The 16,869-nt window shown below is 53.4% G+C and overlaps 1 protein-coding gene across 1 annotated transcript in view; it reads right to left on the reverse strand.

Annotated features, from left to right (window-relative positions):
• cog5 (component of oligomeric golgi complex 5) overlaps nt 1–16,869 on the reverse strand; it is a 128,470-nt gene that overhangs the window by 83,395 nt on the left and 28,206 nt on the right. The window lies entirely within an intron of this gene.

The raw sequence follows: 16,869 nt of genomic DNA on the forward strand, positions 1-16,869 counted from the left end.
GCGCATATGTACACACACACACAGAAACACATTATGCATGTGTGCATGAGTGGGCACACACACACACACACACATAGTATGTACACATATATACATGGGCACACACACACACACACACACACACACACACACACATACAGGGTCAGCATTGGGGGAAGGACACATTGGCCTTTGATAAATCTAAATTTAACGGCACACCATGGCCAAAAGATAGGGCACCAAGGGCGAAATGCAACAATAAGGAACGGTAATCACCTTATGTGAAGACCAAGCAGTAAACAGTGAAATAATAAAATCAAGAGAGAAGTTCGGTATATGATTGGTAAACAGTCAACAGAGTAAATCGCAGCCTTTGCTCATAAAACACAAAGGGTACAAAATGGGCAAGATGCCAAAAGGTAGCAGTATTATTACCTCCAGACTCATTTTCATTCACATGAGGGTGCGTTTCATTCACACAGCTATAAGACACAACTTCCACTGTCATTTATATTCATTCCTGCAACAGCCCGGACAGTAAATAACCAATGTTATGGCTCGCGTTAAAATAAAATAAAATAAAAAAAGTAAAATGTATTGCAAAACTGATCTCAGCGGGAACAACAAAGTAGCCCACGCTGTTCATAACACAGGAACATAAACAAGACACAGCATCAATCTCAGATTTTTTAATGCTGGAAAAACTGAACACAAGTGCGGCACAAACCGGTTGGCATTTTTCGGTTCAATAAATGGGCATCCGGAGAGTTGCTGTCTGACATTCATTTTTTAATTAGCAGTTAATTTATCAATTTAATTAGCTTGTACCCCCCACCCCCCACCCCCCTTTTCCTTTTGCAAGACAACACAATGTTTTATTCTTGTAATGATTACTGGCACTACTTGTTGCCTGTACGGTCACATTTACTCACTAGCTGACTGAAACGTGAAAGGCTGACATACGACTAAAACAGCCTGCCCATTGGCTGCTGATGCATTAATACCGCCTCTCCACAATGTAATTTATATCACTGCCAACGCCTGCGGAGGCATCCCAGTGGCCAGCTGAACACATCAATCAAAGTGAGGCTAAACGGTATGCGAGTCAGCCTGGCCCCCGGAGCGGGTTTTCGGATGGTGGCGGTGGGGGCCGTTTGGATTCTAATGCACTGCGGAGAGGGGGGGGGTGGGGGGGCACCACGGCCACAGCCTGGCTGATGGGAAGCAATCGCCGAATATTCCGCGTAGGAGACGGGCCCCGGGCCAACCGAGCGGGCTCTCGGGCCCCCTGGAGCTCGCCCAAGCCGGGCGGGGGCGGGGATCGATTCCCCCTGGGTGGGGAGGCGAGGCGCTCCAAGGGTGGCGTGAGTGTTTGGGCACGGTGTCCCGCGGGGGGACGTGACACCGACGACCCTGTGAGGACTCCTGACTGAGGAGTGGGAGAACACTGTCAACACCCTCCCTCCCACCCCCCCGCAGCACCCCCCCTTCCCCACCCCGGGTGGGCCGAGGCTCAGGCGAGGGGGTGACCCAAACGCCCGTCAGGCTGATTTATGCCGCGGACAGATAAATGTTTAAAGAGCGGCCCGGCTCCTTCCCTCCCGGGAGCCCCGATCTCCCGCTCCAGAAGGCGGAGCGTCTGATTAATGGCTCTCATTAGATCCTCGTTAGGAGGGGATCCGGGGGTGAAGCGGGGCGATCGGTTGGAGGGGCTTTGCGGGGGGATCGATTCGGAGAACGTTCCCACCAAACAACAACTGCATCGCCGCCGTGCGCCGAGCAGGCCCAGAAAGCTCGAGAAACAAACAGAGGGAGGGGAGGAGGAGACAGACAGACAGAGTGAGAAAGTGAGAGACAAGAAATAGAGAGTGAGAGACAGAGAGAGTGGGAGAGAGTGTGTGTGCGAGAGATAGAGACAGAGTGTGAGAGAGATAGAGATAATGGTGGATGTTTACCCATCTGTCTTGAGGCCCCATTAATTCAGATATCTGCAGAGAGGTCCAGCGAGCAAACCCTCTCCATCAAACGAGCCAGACAACAAGGTCCAGAGCCTGGCACACTGCAAGCTCTGAATTTACTGTGCGCCTGCCCGTCCACCATCACTCCCCCCCCCCCCAGTCACATGGTGAGCCTGAGGGCCCAACCAGTCAAGTCTGGCCCCTGGTCTGGACCTGACCACCTCAAACCAAGCCTTTATACTTTTACCAGTACCCAACCTGAGGCAGAACGAGGGCTTGGTTATATGGGCTTTAAGTTTTGGGAACTCTTCGAGAAATTTTTATTTGTGATTTTTTAATGTTGGGGTCTGCGGAGCACTGCAATGCCTTTTTTGGGAAAAAGTTTGGAGAAAAAGCACACACATTTGCTTCACCACACTCTTCAATAAAATTTTAAAGCCTTCATCCATCAATTCAACACAGTCTCTCCAGATAACACGAAGTAGAAGTAATACACACCGACTGCAGCAAAGCATCGTCAGACGCAGCTCATCAGTGTAATCATGTCACAATAATTTGCATGTACACATCCTGAATCAATTAAATGGCATTAATCAAAAGAAATCAATAATGATTCAGCCTGGTACCGTACGAAAGCAGATTCATGGTAATAAAATAAAACCCAACCCAACCCGACCCCGACATGTACCTTCCAGTCCCATCAGGTTTGGGTCAGGTAACCAGGCCTTAGCTTAGCCGCTTCCCGTATCAACACCTCAGCAATGTAATTCCACTGGCATGCCCTGTGCCGTTAACGCCTGTGTGTCAGACAGTCAGCCATTAACACTCTTAACAGAACTCATACGTCGTCTATCTTTCTCTGGTCTTGCAGCTGAAGCGAAGTGGGGCAGGTGCTGTACTCGTTCGCGCGAGCGCGGGTAAGACAAGGCTGCTGCTAGACGTAGCGTGAGCGGAGAAGTAGGGGAGAGCCCTCCCTCTGGACCAAGCATCAACAGGAAAGCCAATCGCAGTAATGGGCACACACACATGCTGATGAGACATTAAGAGAGATGTGCTGAATCACTGTGGCTATTAAAGAGTGCGTGCATCCTTAAAGAGAAGAGGGCTCCCCAGGGTGCGCGTCCAATTCCCACTCCGAGAATCGCAACCCAGATTCGTCTGCTGTATAAATCCCTCCCCCCCATCCCCCCCTGCCAGTGCGCGGCGAGCGTTCTGCCACAAAGGTGTGCAGCTGGTCTTCAAGAGGAGCGCTCAGCTACACCCCCCCACCCTCCCCCTCAGACCCCCCCGCTCCCCGCCAGGGTCCGTGTGGAAATCAAAATGTTGTCCTCGCGCGTGCAAACAAACCTCTCGCAGGACCGTTACACAGTCACGTGCGCGCCGGTTTGTTTTGGTTGAGGCCCGGTCTCCCACGGCTTCGAAAGCCTCGGTTGCTTTTTTTTCATTCATCACACTTCCCGTCTAACGAGCTCGATAATAAACACTTCACGCGTCACGCCTGCTGAGGTCCTAGCGCTTCCACAGCTCTTTGTACGCTGCACTGTTCACTGTGTATCTACAGGAAAAGACGATAATTACAAGAAAAATAAATGAATTCGGCAATACCTTCCCTTTTACTTTGAGAAAAACTCATTTTGAACACCGCCATTACAAGCACGGCTAGAACACTGAATTATCCAGGTGCTGGGGGGGGGGAGTCAATACACCGCCTGCAGCTTGATGCATAAATCTGCTCTTCCTTCTGAAAATCGCAGACGCACAATTACCAGCCCCGACCCTTTCCGTCTGCGAAAAGCGAAGACCACATGTATACGCGAGGGTGGCCAAACTGGACAGTGACAGCGTCTGCAGCTAAAACACGAACACACAGCTTTGACTGCAAGTGGGTTAATGCTCAGCGTGCTGGAGCTCATTTCGTTTGCGCCTCGTCGGACAGGGGTCTGAGCGGGAACGTCCGAGGGAACGCCGCGTCCCGTCCTCGTTTCGTCTGCGTGCGGACGTGCGGACGAGGCTCGTTCACGCCCCGCTCGCCGCGGCGGGTCAAACACTAACAGCGAAGCGTCAGTCCCGCCCCGTGCTTCAAATGAACGGACAACTCCTTCCCCTCCAGACGATCGGCTGAGCTCTCTCTCTCTCCTCACGGGGGAAAAGGGACACCATCACACCTGCTGATAAAGGGAAGGGAGGGAGGAATGGAGAGGGGGATTGCGAGAAATACAGAAAGGAAAAGGAAAAAAAGGAGGGCGAGGAAGAAAGGCAGGTGACTCGGGAGGCTGGGTGAAGCCAGGAGAGTTCAGTCCCAGCGTGGGGAAGTGAAAAAGCCTTCCAAACGCTCGAGCGAGGCTGAATAAAAAAAGGCTACACGGTTTCCCCCAACGATACGGCACGGAGAGAAACACACATGAATACACTGCACATTTCTGAGGGCTGGCTTTAAGAGCAGGGAAACACGCCGTCGCTTCTCCTGAAATGGAGCAGAAAAGGCAGGAACCTGGACGGCGTGGAGGTGGAGGGCAGGGGCCGGGGGGAGAAGGGGTGAACGGACCCTGGGAGGATGCTCCGATCGGTAAGACGACTCACAGACCAGACACGAGTCTGCTGCTAAACGATCGAGACAAGAAAACGCAGTTATTTGAAAGAGCCAGGGAGAAAGCGCAAAGGGGGGGGGGGGTTAGATAGTGTTTAAGGAACTGGGACAATTCCCCGACGGTCAGCTGCAATTGCGCCCCGAAGCCAGACACCAGACGTCTGTGACAAATTCTGGGTATCAAACTGTAACTGCTTAATACGCAGAATAAAAAACAGAAATAAATGATGTAATAGCTGTGATGTGCCAATTCGCCGCTCATTGTGGCTGCTAATAGCACATAATGCATCTCTCTTTCTGAGTGCTGTCATTTCTGGCCTCAGACAAATTGAGAGAGCCACGCTCCCCACAAGCACCATTAAGGAGCCCCGCCCGGGCGCGAATGAGCCCTTTCGGATTCAAACGAATAACAAGGAAAGGAAAATAAAATAAAAATGAGCAGGAAATGCGGGTGTTTGGAGATTAAACAGCAATGAACAACAACAACAACAACAACAACAAAATCAAAGAAAATATGACATGAATTTGACTTTCCCTGGGAAAAACAACTAGAGGATGAGACTGGATTGGGGTCACTGCCCTGGAAGGTGGACTGCTCAGATCACCAAAAGAAGGTCTTGGGCCTTCGACCAGGCCATAGGGAAGATAGTCTCCACCACCTGCTGGTAGGCTAGAGTATAGACCCCAAGGACCTGGGAAAACCCATTGGCATAATGAACCCCATACTGGCATAATGAACCCCATACTGGCTCTGTGCATCCAGCTTCTTCCATTCACAGAGAGAGTACAGAGATTCAAGGACGTTTGTCTGCAGCACAGGCTGGATGGTCAGTGATCCTGAAAGGCTGGGGGCTCAATGCACAGTTGAGTCACGCCAAGGATCTGACCTGATACCATCTACAGCATCTCATCTTGACACTAGCTGAAGGGAAAGGGAGACTTCATAGGCTCTGTCATGGGCGATCACGTCACATTCTTTCGAACGCAAGAACCAATAATATGACATCGTGCTCCACAGCTGAACATAACGATTGGTCCGAATCAGTCGTTCTTTGATAGATTGATCCGTGATAGCTCCACCCACACTCTCCCATCACTACTTGCTCACTCGACAGCAAAAGAGATGGATTGTGGGTAATGGTCCGAGCGATAGACTGGCTGCCAGCTCGGGGGATGTAACCGCACATCAAGCCCCATCAGATCGCGATAGCGGCAGAGTCCCGACCGCACGAGCAACCTTGGATCCTCGCAGACGGGTGGACATGTGTTCCAGGCCCCAGATGGAGAGGCAGAGGACAGGGGGCGGGTAGAACGAGGCCAGTGTGGGCGCCCGGCTCGGCGAAATCCCGACAGAAGAGGACGGCGGGCGAGGGCATCCAGGGCACGTCCCGTCGCACGCTTTAATTAAGCGGCGTGAGGCGGGCCCGCGTGTCGCCGGCGGTAACCGCTCGACCGGCCCCATTAGCAGCGCGCCGCGCCGCGGACGTTTCCCTGACAGGGCGAGGGGGGTGGGGGCGGCCTTCCCGGCACTGTCCGCCGCTTCCCCGCGACTAATTATCTCCCGACTCCGTCCCTACAGATGCGGTGCGGGGGCGGCGTCGGCGGCGGCGGCGGCGCTCGCCCGCTAACGCCCTGTCCGTTTGCGCGAGGTGTTGTGTTTGCGTTGTTCGAGGCGCGGCGGTCAATCGATAAACGGCGGGCGGCGAGGGAAAGCGACGCTCGCGGGCTCGCCTCCTTAATTGCGCGGCGTTCAGGCGAGGCGTACAGGTGTCTCCGACGGCGGCCGTGACATCAGTGCTGTCATCGCAGCCTGGTTTGCGTTCTGCGATATCGGAGGAGAGGGGAGGAGGGGTGTGAAGCTCTGCTGCAGTGACCAGACACGGCACTTCAGAGCACGCAATTCTGTCAGCGACATTACGCGCGTCAACAAGGGAACAATAAAAATCAAGAAGACATTAGTATTTATTTATCGTACCGAAGCGGTACGGCTAATTATGAGCCAGTCTCTCGCTCTCTCTCTCAGACAGACACACACACACACACACACACACACAGACACACACAGACACACACACACACAGACACACACATAGACACACACACACACACACACACACACACACACACACAGACACACACAGACACACACACAGACACACACGACACACACAGACACACACAGACACAGACAGACACACACACACACAGACACAGACGCACACACACACAGACACACACACACACACAGACAGACAGACAGACAGACACACACACACACGCGTGCACACACACACACACACATGCGCACACAGTCTGCGCTCACAGGAGTAATTAGAGAGCAGTCCTCGGAGGCAGTGAGAGGGAGCGGCGTCTGCGCCGGGCCCCATCCATCAAACGCTGTCGGCTCATCAATACTGCACAGGCTCCTAAAACATGTACACAGGCGCAGCCCAACCTGACGGGGCACAATTCTACTTTCCTCCGCCGCCATAGTCTCCTCTTTACAGTCCTGCTAACGGACTGCGGTCTTCCAAACCAAGATGGGGCGAGAGACTCTGTAAAACAGCGGCTAATTAAACGCATACGCCGCGCTCGCCCCGAGGACAGTATTGTGACAGCCTGTCATAAGTCAAAGAGGGAGGGGAAGACCTGAGTGATGTGTGCGTTCGGGTGTGTGTGTGCGCGCATGTCAGTGTGTGCATCCAGGGATGTACGTGGCCGTCCGCTGCCTGTTCCCTGTCCTTTTTTCCTCAGCATTCAGGGCTATATTTTCCAAGGGCATCAGAGGCCACCTGTGTGCCAACTTTCTGTGTGTGTGTGTGTGTGTGCTTGTGTGTGTGTGTGTGTGTGTGAGAGAATGTGTGTGTGTGTGTGTATGTGTGTGTGGGTGGCTGTGTGTGTGTGTATGTGTGTGTGGGTGGCTGTGTGTGCTTGTGTGTGTGTGTGAGAGAATGTGTGTGCGCGTGTGTGTGCATGCGTGTCAGGTCCGATCCCGAGTCAACACAGCTGTCGAGGCGTGACACAGGGGCGCTGGCGTGTCTGAGGTTAGAGCGGAGAGGGGCCTGACAGCACTGGGCCGCGGCCGCGCCGCTGGGGGGGCCTTCGACGGCCCGCCGCAGCCAGGCGGATGACAGCGAGACGAATGGGGCTGTCACACGGGCCCGCTCCGGAAGCTTCCGCGCCCGTCTGAGGACGGCAGGGCGTTTCCCGAGGCCCCGAGCGCTGGACTGACGCGGGGACGGACGCTTCCTCAGACCAGTACCCCAAACCGCTGGCCTTAAACGTAACCTTCGTGCGCGACCTTCGTGCGCGACCTTCGTTAGCGACCTCCGTGCGCGACCTAGATGCGCGACAGCCTTGACGTGGCTCATCGTCACGGCGACCCCTGTTACAGCTCGCATTTCTTTCGTTTCTGCTCCTCGGGACCGAGTTCGGGACCGGAGGACTTCGGCACGACCTTGAGAGCAGCGCGCCCCAGAGGCTGGAGCAGGTGGAGAAGACGCGGGGTGGCCGGCATTTGGCCCGCGTTCATTCAATTAAGCATGGAGTTGGACGCCGGTCCAGAAAAGGGCTCCTGATGGAAGGGGGGAGGGTGGTATGCGGTACATGAACAGGACATTTTCATTTTTTTTTATACGTGCAGGCGCTTCCAAAAACAAGCGTGAATATTAATTAATTAGAACACACTTCAGCGAATTGGTGAAATAAAAAGAGGGATAAGAATCATTGCCTCTGTCACTGTGATACAGTGTCTTTATTTGAACAGATGAAACCATAGGGAGCTCACATACAGCTGTTCCTATAGCTCTCTTCCTGCGCAGTACATCAATCTATCAACCCGTGAATGCTTCAAACCCTGGGTGACGCGCTAACCGTGGAGCAAAGCACTTCACAATAATTTGTGTCAGAACCACACGTCTGACGGGGTGAGCAGAAGACTGGTACAAATCCAAGGCGCGCAGGAGAAGCTCTGCAGAAGGAGGTCTACAAATTAAGGAATAAGGTGATGTCGTGTAGTGTGATGCAATGTAGTGTGCAATAGTGTGGTGTAATGTAATGTAGTATAGTGCGATAAAATATAGCGTGGTGTGATATAATGCAGTGCAGTACAATGTAATATAATATGGCGTCATGTAGTGTAGTGGGGTGTAATATAGTGTGGTGTAATGTAATGTAGTGTAGTGTGGTATAATATAGTGTGGTGTAATGTAATGTAGTGTAGTGTGGTATAATATAGTGTGGTGTAATGTAATGTAGTGTAGAGGGGTGTAATATAGTGTGGTGTAATGTAATGTAGTGTAGTGTGGTATAATATAGTGTGGTGTAATGTGTTGTAGAGTGGTGTAATATATCATTGTGTAATGCAGTGTAGTGTGTAATAGCGCTGTGTCATGTAGTATTGTGTAGTGTGGTGTAATAAAGTCTGGTGTAATGTAATGTCACCCTCACCCTCCACCCCGCACATCTGTCTATAACTTCAGGAAGGCAGTGGCCGCAGTGCCGCAGCTGCAAAGTGTTCGTGACCGTGTGGCGGCCGCGAAGCTCGCCGCAGCGTACCCCCCCCCCCCCCTCAGGCAGCCCCCGCCATGGCAGGAGAGCACGCCAGCGGGGTCCTGTTCCATCACACTCAGCGGGAGGCAGCCACGCCGTCTGTTTCACATGAATCATGATTACCTTCCGCATTTAACCCGAAAGACGGGCACCTTCAACGTATAACTGACCTGGCAACCAGCCAGCAACCCCCCTCTCTCCAGCAAACCGCTTAAATGCAGCAGGGCAATTATTCTGCTTTGAGCCTGGAAGAACTAGTCTCTTGATTAAAAGCCCCCTCTCCCACCCCACCCCACACCAACCCACACACACACACACACACACACACAAAAAGAAAAATCAAGAAATAAAGTATGCTTGATTAATAAACATTAGGTGAAATGCAGCATGAAATCTACCTGTGAGGAAAATGTATTCAGGCAGAGACCAATTAAAAGGCAGCTCCTAATTGAGGCAGGAGAAGAACGCGGTGGTCTCTGTCGGCTCTGTCTCGCCCCGCCTCTCCCCGAAAAAGAAAAGGGAAGGCGAATAACCCGAGATGTGTGTTTCTTACCCCCCCACCCCACCCCCCTCGGTCGCGGCTAAATGTGCAATCTAAATTCGGTCCTGCGAGTCCTCAGCTCGGTGGCTGTAACAGCGCGCGAAATTCATTTGCTGTCATCTGAAAGGACAGGACCATGCCGCCGCCGTGCTCTGTGTCCTTTCAATTTCAAAAAGATGTCATCAGAGGGAGGCGAGCGGCGGAGACGCCCGCCCGGCCGTTTACGCCTAAAAGGAGGGAAAACAGCGCGTCGGGTTCCGCAGATTGTTCCCGCGCCGTGCGCGACCGCTGTCGCATTCGCTGCAGGTGTGTCCATGTCTGTTGCACCAAAAAAAAAAAAAAAAAAACGCTGGAGCCATTTTAAGGAGCCCGGTGCTCCTCAGAGCTTGACCGTTGTCTGCGATGCGGCTTGCCTTCCTAAGGACAGGAAATGAGGCGGCTGACTGCGTAGCCTGGATAAATAACGGTGTCCAGGCAGTACGGCGCACCGTGTGAGAGAGACACGGACGCCCTGAGTAACAGCCACTATAAACGCTGTGCTTGCGCGTGTAGAAACCCGACGTAGCAGCTGACAGACTTCAGCAGGAGAGAAGGTGTAACGGCCTGAAACGGGGGTGACGTTCGGGGGCTGGGACGAGCGATTCAGAACGACAGCGAACCAGCGAGTGTGCGGAACCCGAGTCTGACAAGAGCGAAGCGGAGCCTTCCGGAACAGGAGGGACGGGGGAACGCGTAAGGCAAGCCGGACCCGCGATGAGACCGGTAAGTAAGACCTGCCGACAGACAGGAGCGTACGAGCGACAGAGAGACGCGTTCGCGGCAGCGGTCTCAAACTCGTTGACGTGGCGGGCCGTGTGTGTATGCAGGTCTTCATTCAGACGTCGGGTCACCGCTATGTGCAAACCTGCATCCCTAATTCAGCAAATAATTGAACTAACTCCATAATCAAGATCTGAGGCTGGAATAAAAACCAGCACACACACACGGCCCTCCATGGCACTGAGTTTGAGACCACTGGTCTACGGCCTGCAGGGTGATAAGTGTGAGACATTTACAGAGACAAACATGAGAGCGTGCAACAAACCGACACTCACACAGGAGATGCGTAAGCACAGCTACCTGGCCTGATTAGACAGAGCCACCAGAGAGAGGGAGAGGGAGAGAGAGAGGGGGAGAGGGAGAGAGCGAGGCGGAGAGGGAAAGAGGGAGGGAGGGGGAGAGAGAGAGAGAGGGGGAGAGGGAGGGAGAGAGAGGGAGAGCACAGAGAATGCACATCTCTGTGACAGTCTCCTGCTAGGCTCACAAGCGTGTGTAAATGCACTCACACCCCCACACGCTCGCTTCAAAGGCAGATCTGAGGGGAGGGAAAACAAAAGGGGAGCAGGAGGAACACGCAGGAGGAACACGGGGGCCCGCGGTCGAGCGGACCGTCATGTTCCGACCGCAGGGGAACCGCGAGGCGGGGGGAGCGCTGACCGCCGGGTCCCCGTTTCACCCCGGTTCCCCCGGCCCCCGCTTAACGGACACAAAGCCCCCCCAGCAGCTCCCTCTCTCTCCTCTCTCCGCTGGGGTGTTCTGCTCCCACATGGCTGCCGATTGTGTGGCTCTGGAACCCTGCAGCTCAACGGTCACAGAAGCGCAACATGAGCTGAAAAAAAGTTTTTGTTTTTCCCCCTCAGTGAATCAATGGGCTGGTGCAACAATTCACGATTCAGTCCTTTAGCAGACGTTCTAAGCCAAAGTACACGTCAAATACCAAGTCATGGTGCATTCCTCAAGACAGATAAAAGGAGAAAAGCATTTTTTTTTTAAGAAACACAAGTACAGTTTGAAATGGTGCACATTTAGAAGTTTGTGTAAGACAGTTTGTGAATCCCCCTTTTTGGCTGTTTGGGAAGGTCAGTCCTCCAGCGGGAGATGAGGGTACAGAAGGGGGGGGGGTTGTGAGGAGTGGTTGCCGGGGGGGACGGCCAGCTGGCGGGAGGATGCTGAACAGCGAGGTCTGGCTGGAGCGGGCGGTGCGGTGGGGTGCAGCCATTGTCTGAAGATGGCGAGGGGCAGCTCCGCTCCCAGCCTGGTATGCCAGCCCCGGCGTGCCAGCCTGGCGTGCCAGCGTGAGCGATTTGTGCTGAACGCGGGCAGCCAGCGGAAGCCGGTGAAGGGCGTTCAGATGCGCCGTGGCATGCGGGCATTCAGGCAGGGCGGAGACCAGGCTGGCACAGGCATTCTGGACTAGCTGCAGAGACCTTATGGTACAGGCCCATAAACCAGCCAGCAAGGGCTTGGACTAGTAGCTGGACGACATATTTGGTCAGGAAGGAGCAGATTCTCCCGATGTTGAGATTTCCCTGATATATATTCACCAAGTAGTGTATTAATGATCACTAAATAATCACTACCACTACATGCAAAGAAAAATAGGGGCTATGGGCTCAAATTTATTGAGTGTTAGCGAGGAAAAACAGCCTTCTTTCTGTACTCCAGTCTTTATGGAAGGAGGCAGAAAATAGGCGACCCGCGGTTTGACAGCGGCGTTCTTCAGGGGCACGAAGCACCTGAAAGTGATGACAAACGGGCCGCAGAACCAAAACATTTATTTCGATACGCAGATCAGCGGCCTTCGCCTCCGCGTGACCGGGGAGGGTCGGCTGAAAGCAGGCCTTCGCCTCCGCGTGACCGGGGAGGGTCGGCTGAAAGCAGGCCTTCGCCTCCGCGTGACCGGGGAGGGTCGGCTGAAAGCAGGCCTTCGCCTCCGCGTGACCGGGGAACCATAACACGAGCGGGGGGTTCTGAACACGGCACCGGGCCCCAACCGCTTCGGTTATAAACAAAAGAGCAGCCCTTTTCTCTCATCAATTAAACATCCTCACACAAACACCCAAAGCCCAGCCTCGCCCCCCCCCCCCTCGCCAAGAGCTCCCGGAACATTCCTCCAGTGCGCGGTACGGACCGCGTTCAGAGCTCTGGAGTTTGCGTCGCTCGTATTTTTAGCCTGGCGCTTAAGATGCACAAAGGCAGCGGCTTCCCTACAGCCGAACGAACGCACACAACCCATTACAGGTAAGAGGAGCGATGTGGCGGGACTGAACAGGCAGCTATAGACGCTCACAGAGAGGGGGGACTGAAAGGCGAGCCTAAACGCACACAGAGCGGTGGACAGACAGAGCCGCGGGTGAAAGCATGCGCGCTGGCCCCTGTCCTCCTCTTAAATCCCCCTCTCCTTTCTCCTTTATCCTTCCGGCTTAATCCCACCATCTTCTCTCATCCCCAAAAGTGTCTGCTGCCTGTTCCTTTACCTTCCCCTCTTCAGTCTTCCTCTCCCTCTCGCTCATCTTTTCTCTCCGTCCCCCTCACTGGAGCCCCTCCCTGTGAAGTGCTGCCGTCCATACGAGCCCGGGGCAGTCACACGGGGGTCCACAGGGAGCGAGCGACCCCCCCACCCCCCCAGGCTCCTGGACGGGCGCCAGGTCGTCACCTCGGTCTGAGAGAGCATCTGCTCCAGCACTCGCCTGGGAAACTGAGCTCGAACGGCATGGAGAGCTGAGCACACACACACACAAGCATGCACGCACACATGCACACGCGCACGCACACACACACACACACACACACACACACACACACACACACACACACACACACAAGCATGCACGCACGCATGCACACACACACACACACACACACACCTTAAGCTGCCTGAGCGTCTGCCAAAAGCCCGCCAAACAGCAATGAAGACAGGAAGTGAACCAACTGCTCTCCCTTCTGCGACACCCAGAGAAATGCCAGCCCAGGCCAGGACGGGGAGCCAGCAGGAAGCCAGCTCCTGCGCCTAATTCCCTCCATCCTTCTCATCATTTACATTTCATTCGGCAAGTGTAAACACAAACTCTCCGGAATATTCCGGAGGGAGGCTTCTCCGGTCCCCAAAACGGGTGGTACTGCCATGTGCTTGTCCTTAGCCCACCTTCTTTTGTATTATATTTTACTTTACTCTTCTTTAAATACAACTTTATAAACAACAAATTCAGCCCCCCATTTATTTCCCCGTTTGGAATACCCCATCACATTTGCACACAATCCCATTGCTGTACACCCGTCCCCCGAAACCGATGGCGACGGAATAATCTGGCTTTAGCGTTTCTCATTAAAGGAGAGTTTCGGGCCTTGGCAGAGTCAGGATTCCGCTCTGGCCTCTGGGCTGCATCACCGCACGGGCAAGAAACGAATTAAGCAACACCACCACCACCACCACCCAACCTCCTCCCGCCATACTGTATCTGTACTGCAAGTGTGACCGGATTAAAAACAGATGTTTCATTATCTGTGCGTGGATTACTGCCCAATCTACAACATCCAGACCAACACAGCAGGGCCTCAAACATGCAGCTGAGCAGAAAATATATAGAGGCCTTCTCCATAATCTAGTGATGTCACTGGAGCGGCAAAACAGCAGTACCTGCACAACACTGTATTTAACATGCACACAAGTATGACTTCATAAAGACTGTGGACTCAATCACATATTTTCTACTATGTTGGGCCAGGAAAAAAAAACACTGACACTCCAGTGGTCATCACCCTGGGATACACTTGAGTTTCTTGCCCAAAAGGTATAACTGTGTCGGGTATACAAAAATCAGGATACAAAAGTAACGCAACACATACAGCTTCTGGTCATTCTTCTTGCCCTCAATATTTTGAACGTACAAAGTAACCAGACTTCCTGTAACTATCCTGCATCTGTCGAGCCTGTGTGTTTACCCACTTTCTTCTAGCAAATGTTCTCTTTTCTTCTTTATACTGGATTCAATGGGAAAAAAAAAGATGCTAAGGCATGCTATCGAACTAGCGTGCAGTTCTTGACATTTATCTTCGTCTGTGCCAGGTTACAATCTGACCCGGCGGTGTCTCCCTGTCCCAGACAGAAAGCAGAGCAGAATTTTGGAAGCAAATGCTCAGTTTTTGTGGGTTCTTGGCAGCCCCATTTTTCAGCAAACTAAATGACCTGACCTCAGGGTGCATGAACTGGGGGATTCTGCACACATCCCAATTGCATGTTGGGAATTGTAGTTCAAAAGGAACACGCTTCGAGCTCTCTAGGGCAGATTGCAAACAGACAGCATTTTAAGCCAACTGTGAAAATTGAGAGCGAGTGACCGTACCAGGTTCTATCGCCAAGTGACACATCAGAAAAGCAATGGGTTTGAAGCCTGGAAGGCTGTAACTCAACAAGGCCACCAGAGGAGGGAGGGGAGGAGGAGAAGAAAACAGGGTGTAATCTGCTTCAGCGATGGAAACGGCAGGTAGCGGCAGTAAACTCCTTTGAAGCACGCGGCGCGACCTTAAGGGCTCTTTGTCTCCGCCTGGCTGTATGAAGCTAATGGTGTGTGCAGGCTTTGTGGGGCCTGTTCTCATGTGACGGGCCCCCCCCACCACCCCACCGCCCCACCGCCCACCGCCCCCCCCCTTTGGAAGGACAGATAACGGTTTGTTTTGAAGTCAGCGGGCTGGGAAAAGCGGCGTTGCCAGGGGATTACGGCAGAGACAGGGTGGCAGTCCAGACATGCCCAGAGCCGCTGAGAGGGCACGGCAGTTTATTTAAGCACCGCGGCTTTCAGAGGCAACGGCTACAGCGCGGTCCCCCGCCAAATCCCTCCCGTCACTACTGTTCACCATGAGGGGCGCATGGTATTGTCCTGGGAAACCATTTGTAGCACCCCCCCCACTCCCCCTATGTTACGGTTCCCGTCACTATTTGTTTACTCAGTATTTACTTTATTTGATGAGCCTGATTCGCGGAGCCTCCGTCCTCGCTGCTGTGTGACAGGATGACGGGTGACGGTTGGGTCCCTGATCCCCTCTTGTTTTAGATAACCCAACAGCTCTCCGTCCTCCCCCCGCACCCCCCCCCCCGGCAGATCCTCTCGTTCCCACGCCTCATCGCCGCTCTCTGACACTGCGAACGTAAACAGATGTTTGGCCTCCACAGGAAGTCCCTCGCTTCCGAGCAGCCTGTGGAAAACGGCGCCGGCCTCGGTCGCCGGGGGGGGGGGCGGCGTTCCCAGGCGGGGACCCGGCCCGTCGCCGGAGGAGGCGGACGTGCGTCCGTCATGCACCCCCCCCAGCCCCCCCCGAGGTGTGGATCAGCTGTGGGACACAGCCCTGCTTTTATTCATGCTCTTTTGTGCTGTCCCTATGACCCTGCGCATCACAGAACGCGGTCGTTATGAGAGGTCACTGGGGTCAGCTGCAGGGGGGGTGGGGGGGGGGGTGTGGGTTGTTCCTTCCTTAAAATGAGGCTGGAAAAACATAAAATACACTGTATTCACTGCAAATTACTACCTTGCAGAAAAAAAGCCTAGCTGTAGCCTAGAGTAAACCCACTAGCGACCAGCCCGAGTAATCCGTAACCTAGCGACAGAACGGCGGTACTAAAGGGGAAAGCGTCGGGGCGGAGTAAAAGAGGACGCGGACGTGCCACGTTCGGCCGCGCCCGTGCTGGAATTCAGAGCGGTGCCGCCCGCGGTGCGTTAATGTGCCCCCGAGCGGCGCTGACCTCGTCTGAACACGGCCGCACACAACGGCGCTGAACGCTCTCGGTGTTGAGACGTTCCCGTCAGCCCAGCGAACGCTAAAACTGATCAGTGGAGAACACAGTGAGCGAATGCAGTGACTGATGTCTCGTTGGGCCTCTCTTTGTTTCTACCTGCAGTCTTAAAGTTTGGAAACAGACACGCGCACCGGCAAATCTACAGCCCCTCATCAGCAGGGTCCTCACTACCGATATCCATCACAAACAATACATCCAGTACAGCACAGCTGCATCTTTTAAAGATCACACACCCAAAATATTACATCCTTTATGAGCACTGTAACCCATCAGCCATCACATTCATTATAAATCGTGTCTCTCACAGTACCCTGCCATGGTCTTTATCAACAGCTTGTCTCTTACAATATCCAGCTACCCCTTTTGAGCCACAGGATGCCGGCTACAGTAGGCAGCTACACTTTTTACTCAACCACAAGTCCATTACAATGACATTATCCACCTGTACCTTAGATCAATGGTGGGTCTGATGGCATCAAGCTCCAGCAATCCTTTGGCAAAAGGACATTTATTGCAGGTTCTGGTTAGAAGCAGAATAGTACAGGCTTGAGAAAAAATGCCCATTACCACAAGGAACAACATCATCCTTCTCAACAGTGCCTGTGTATATACCACACTACATCAAATAGAATCAATCGCATTT

Source organism: Anguilla rostrata, chromosome 7, assembly GCF_018555375.3.
Source record: "Anguilla rostrata isolate EN2019 chromosome 7, ASM1855537v3, whole genome shotgun sequence".
In the NCBI taxonomy this organism is placed as follows: Eukaryota; Metazoa; Chordata; class Actinopteri; order Anguilliformes; family Anguillidae; genus Anguilla; species Anguilla rostrata.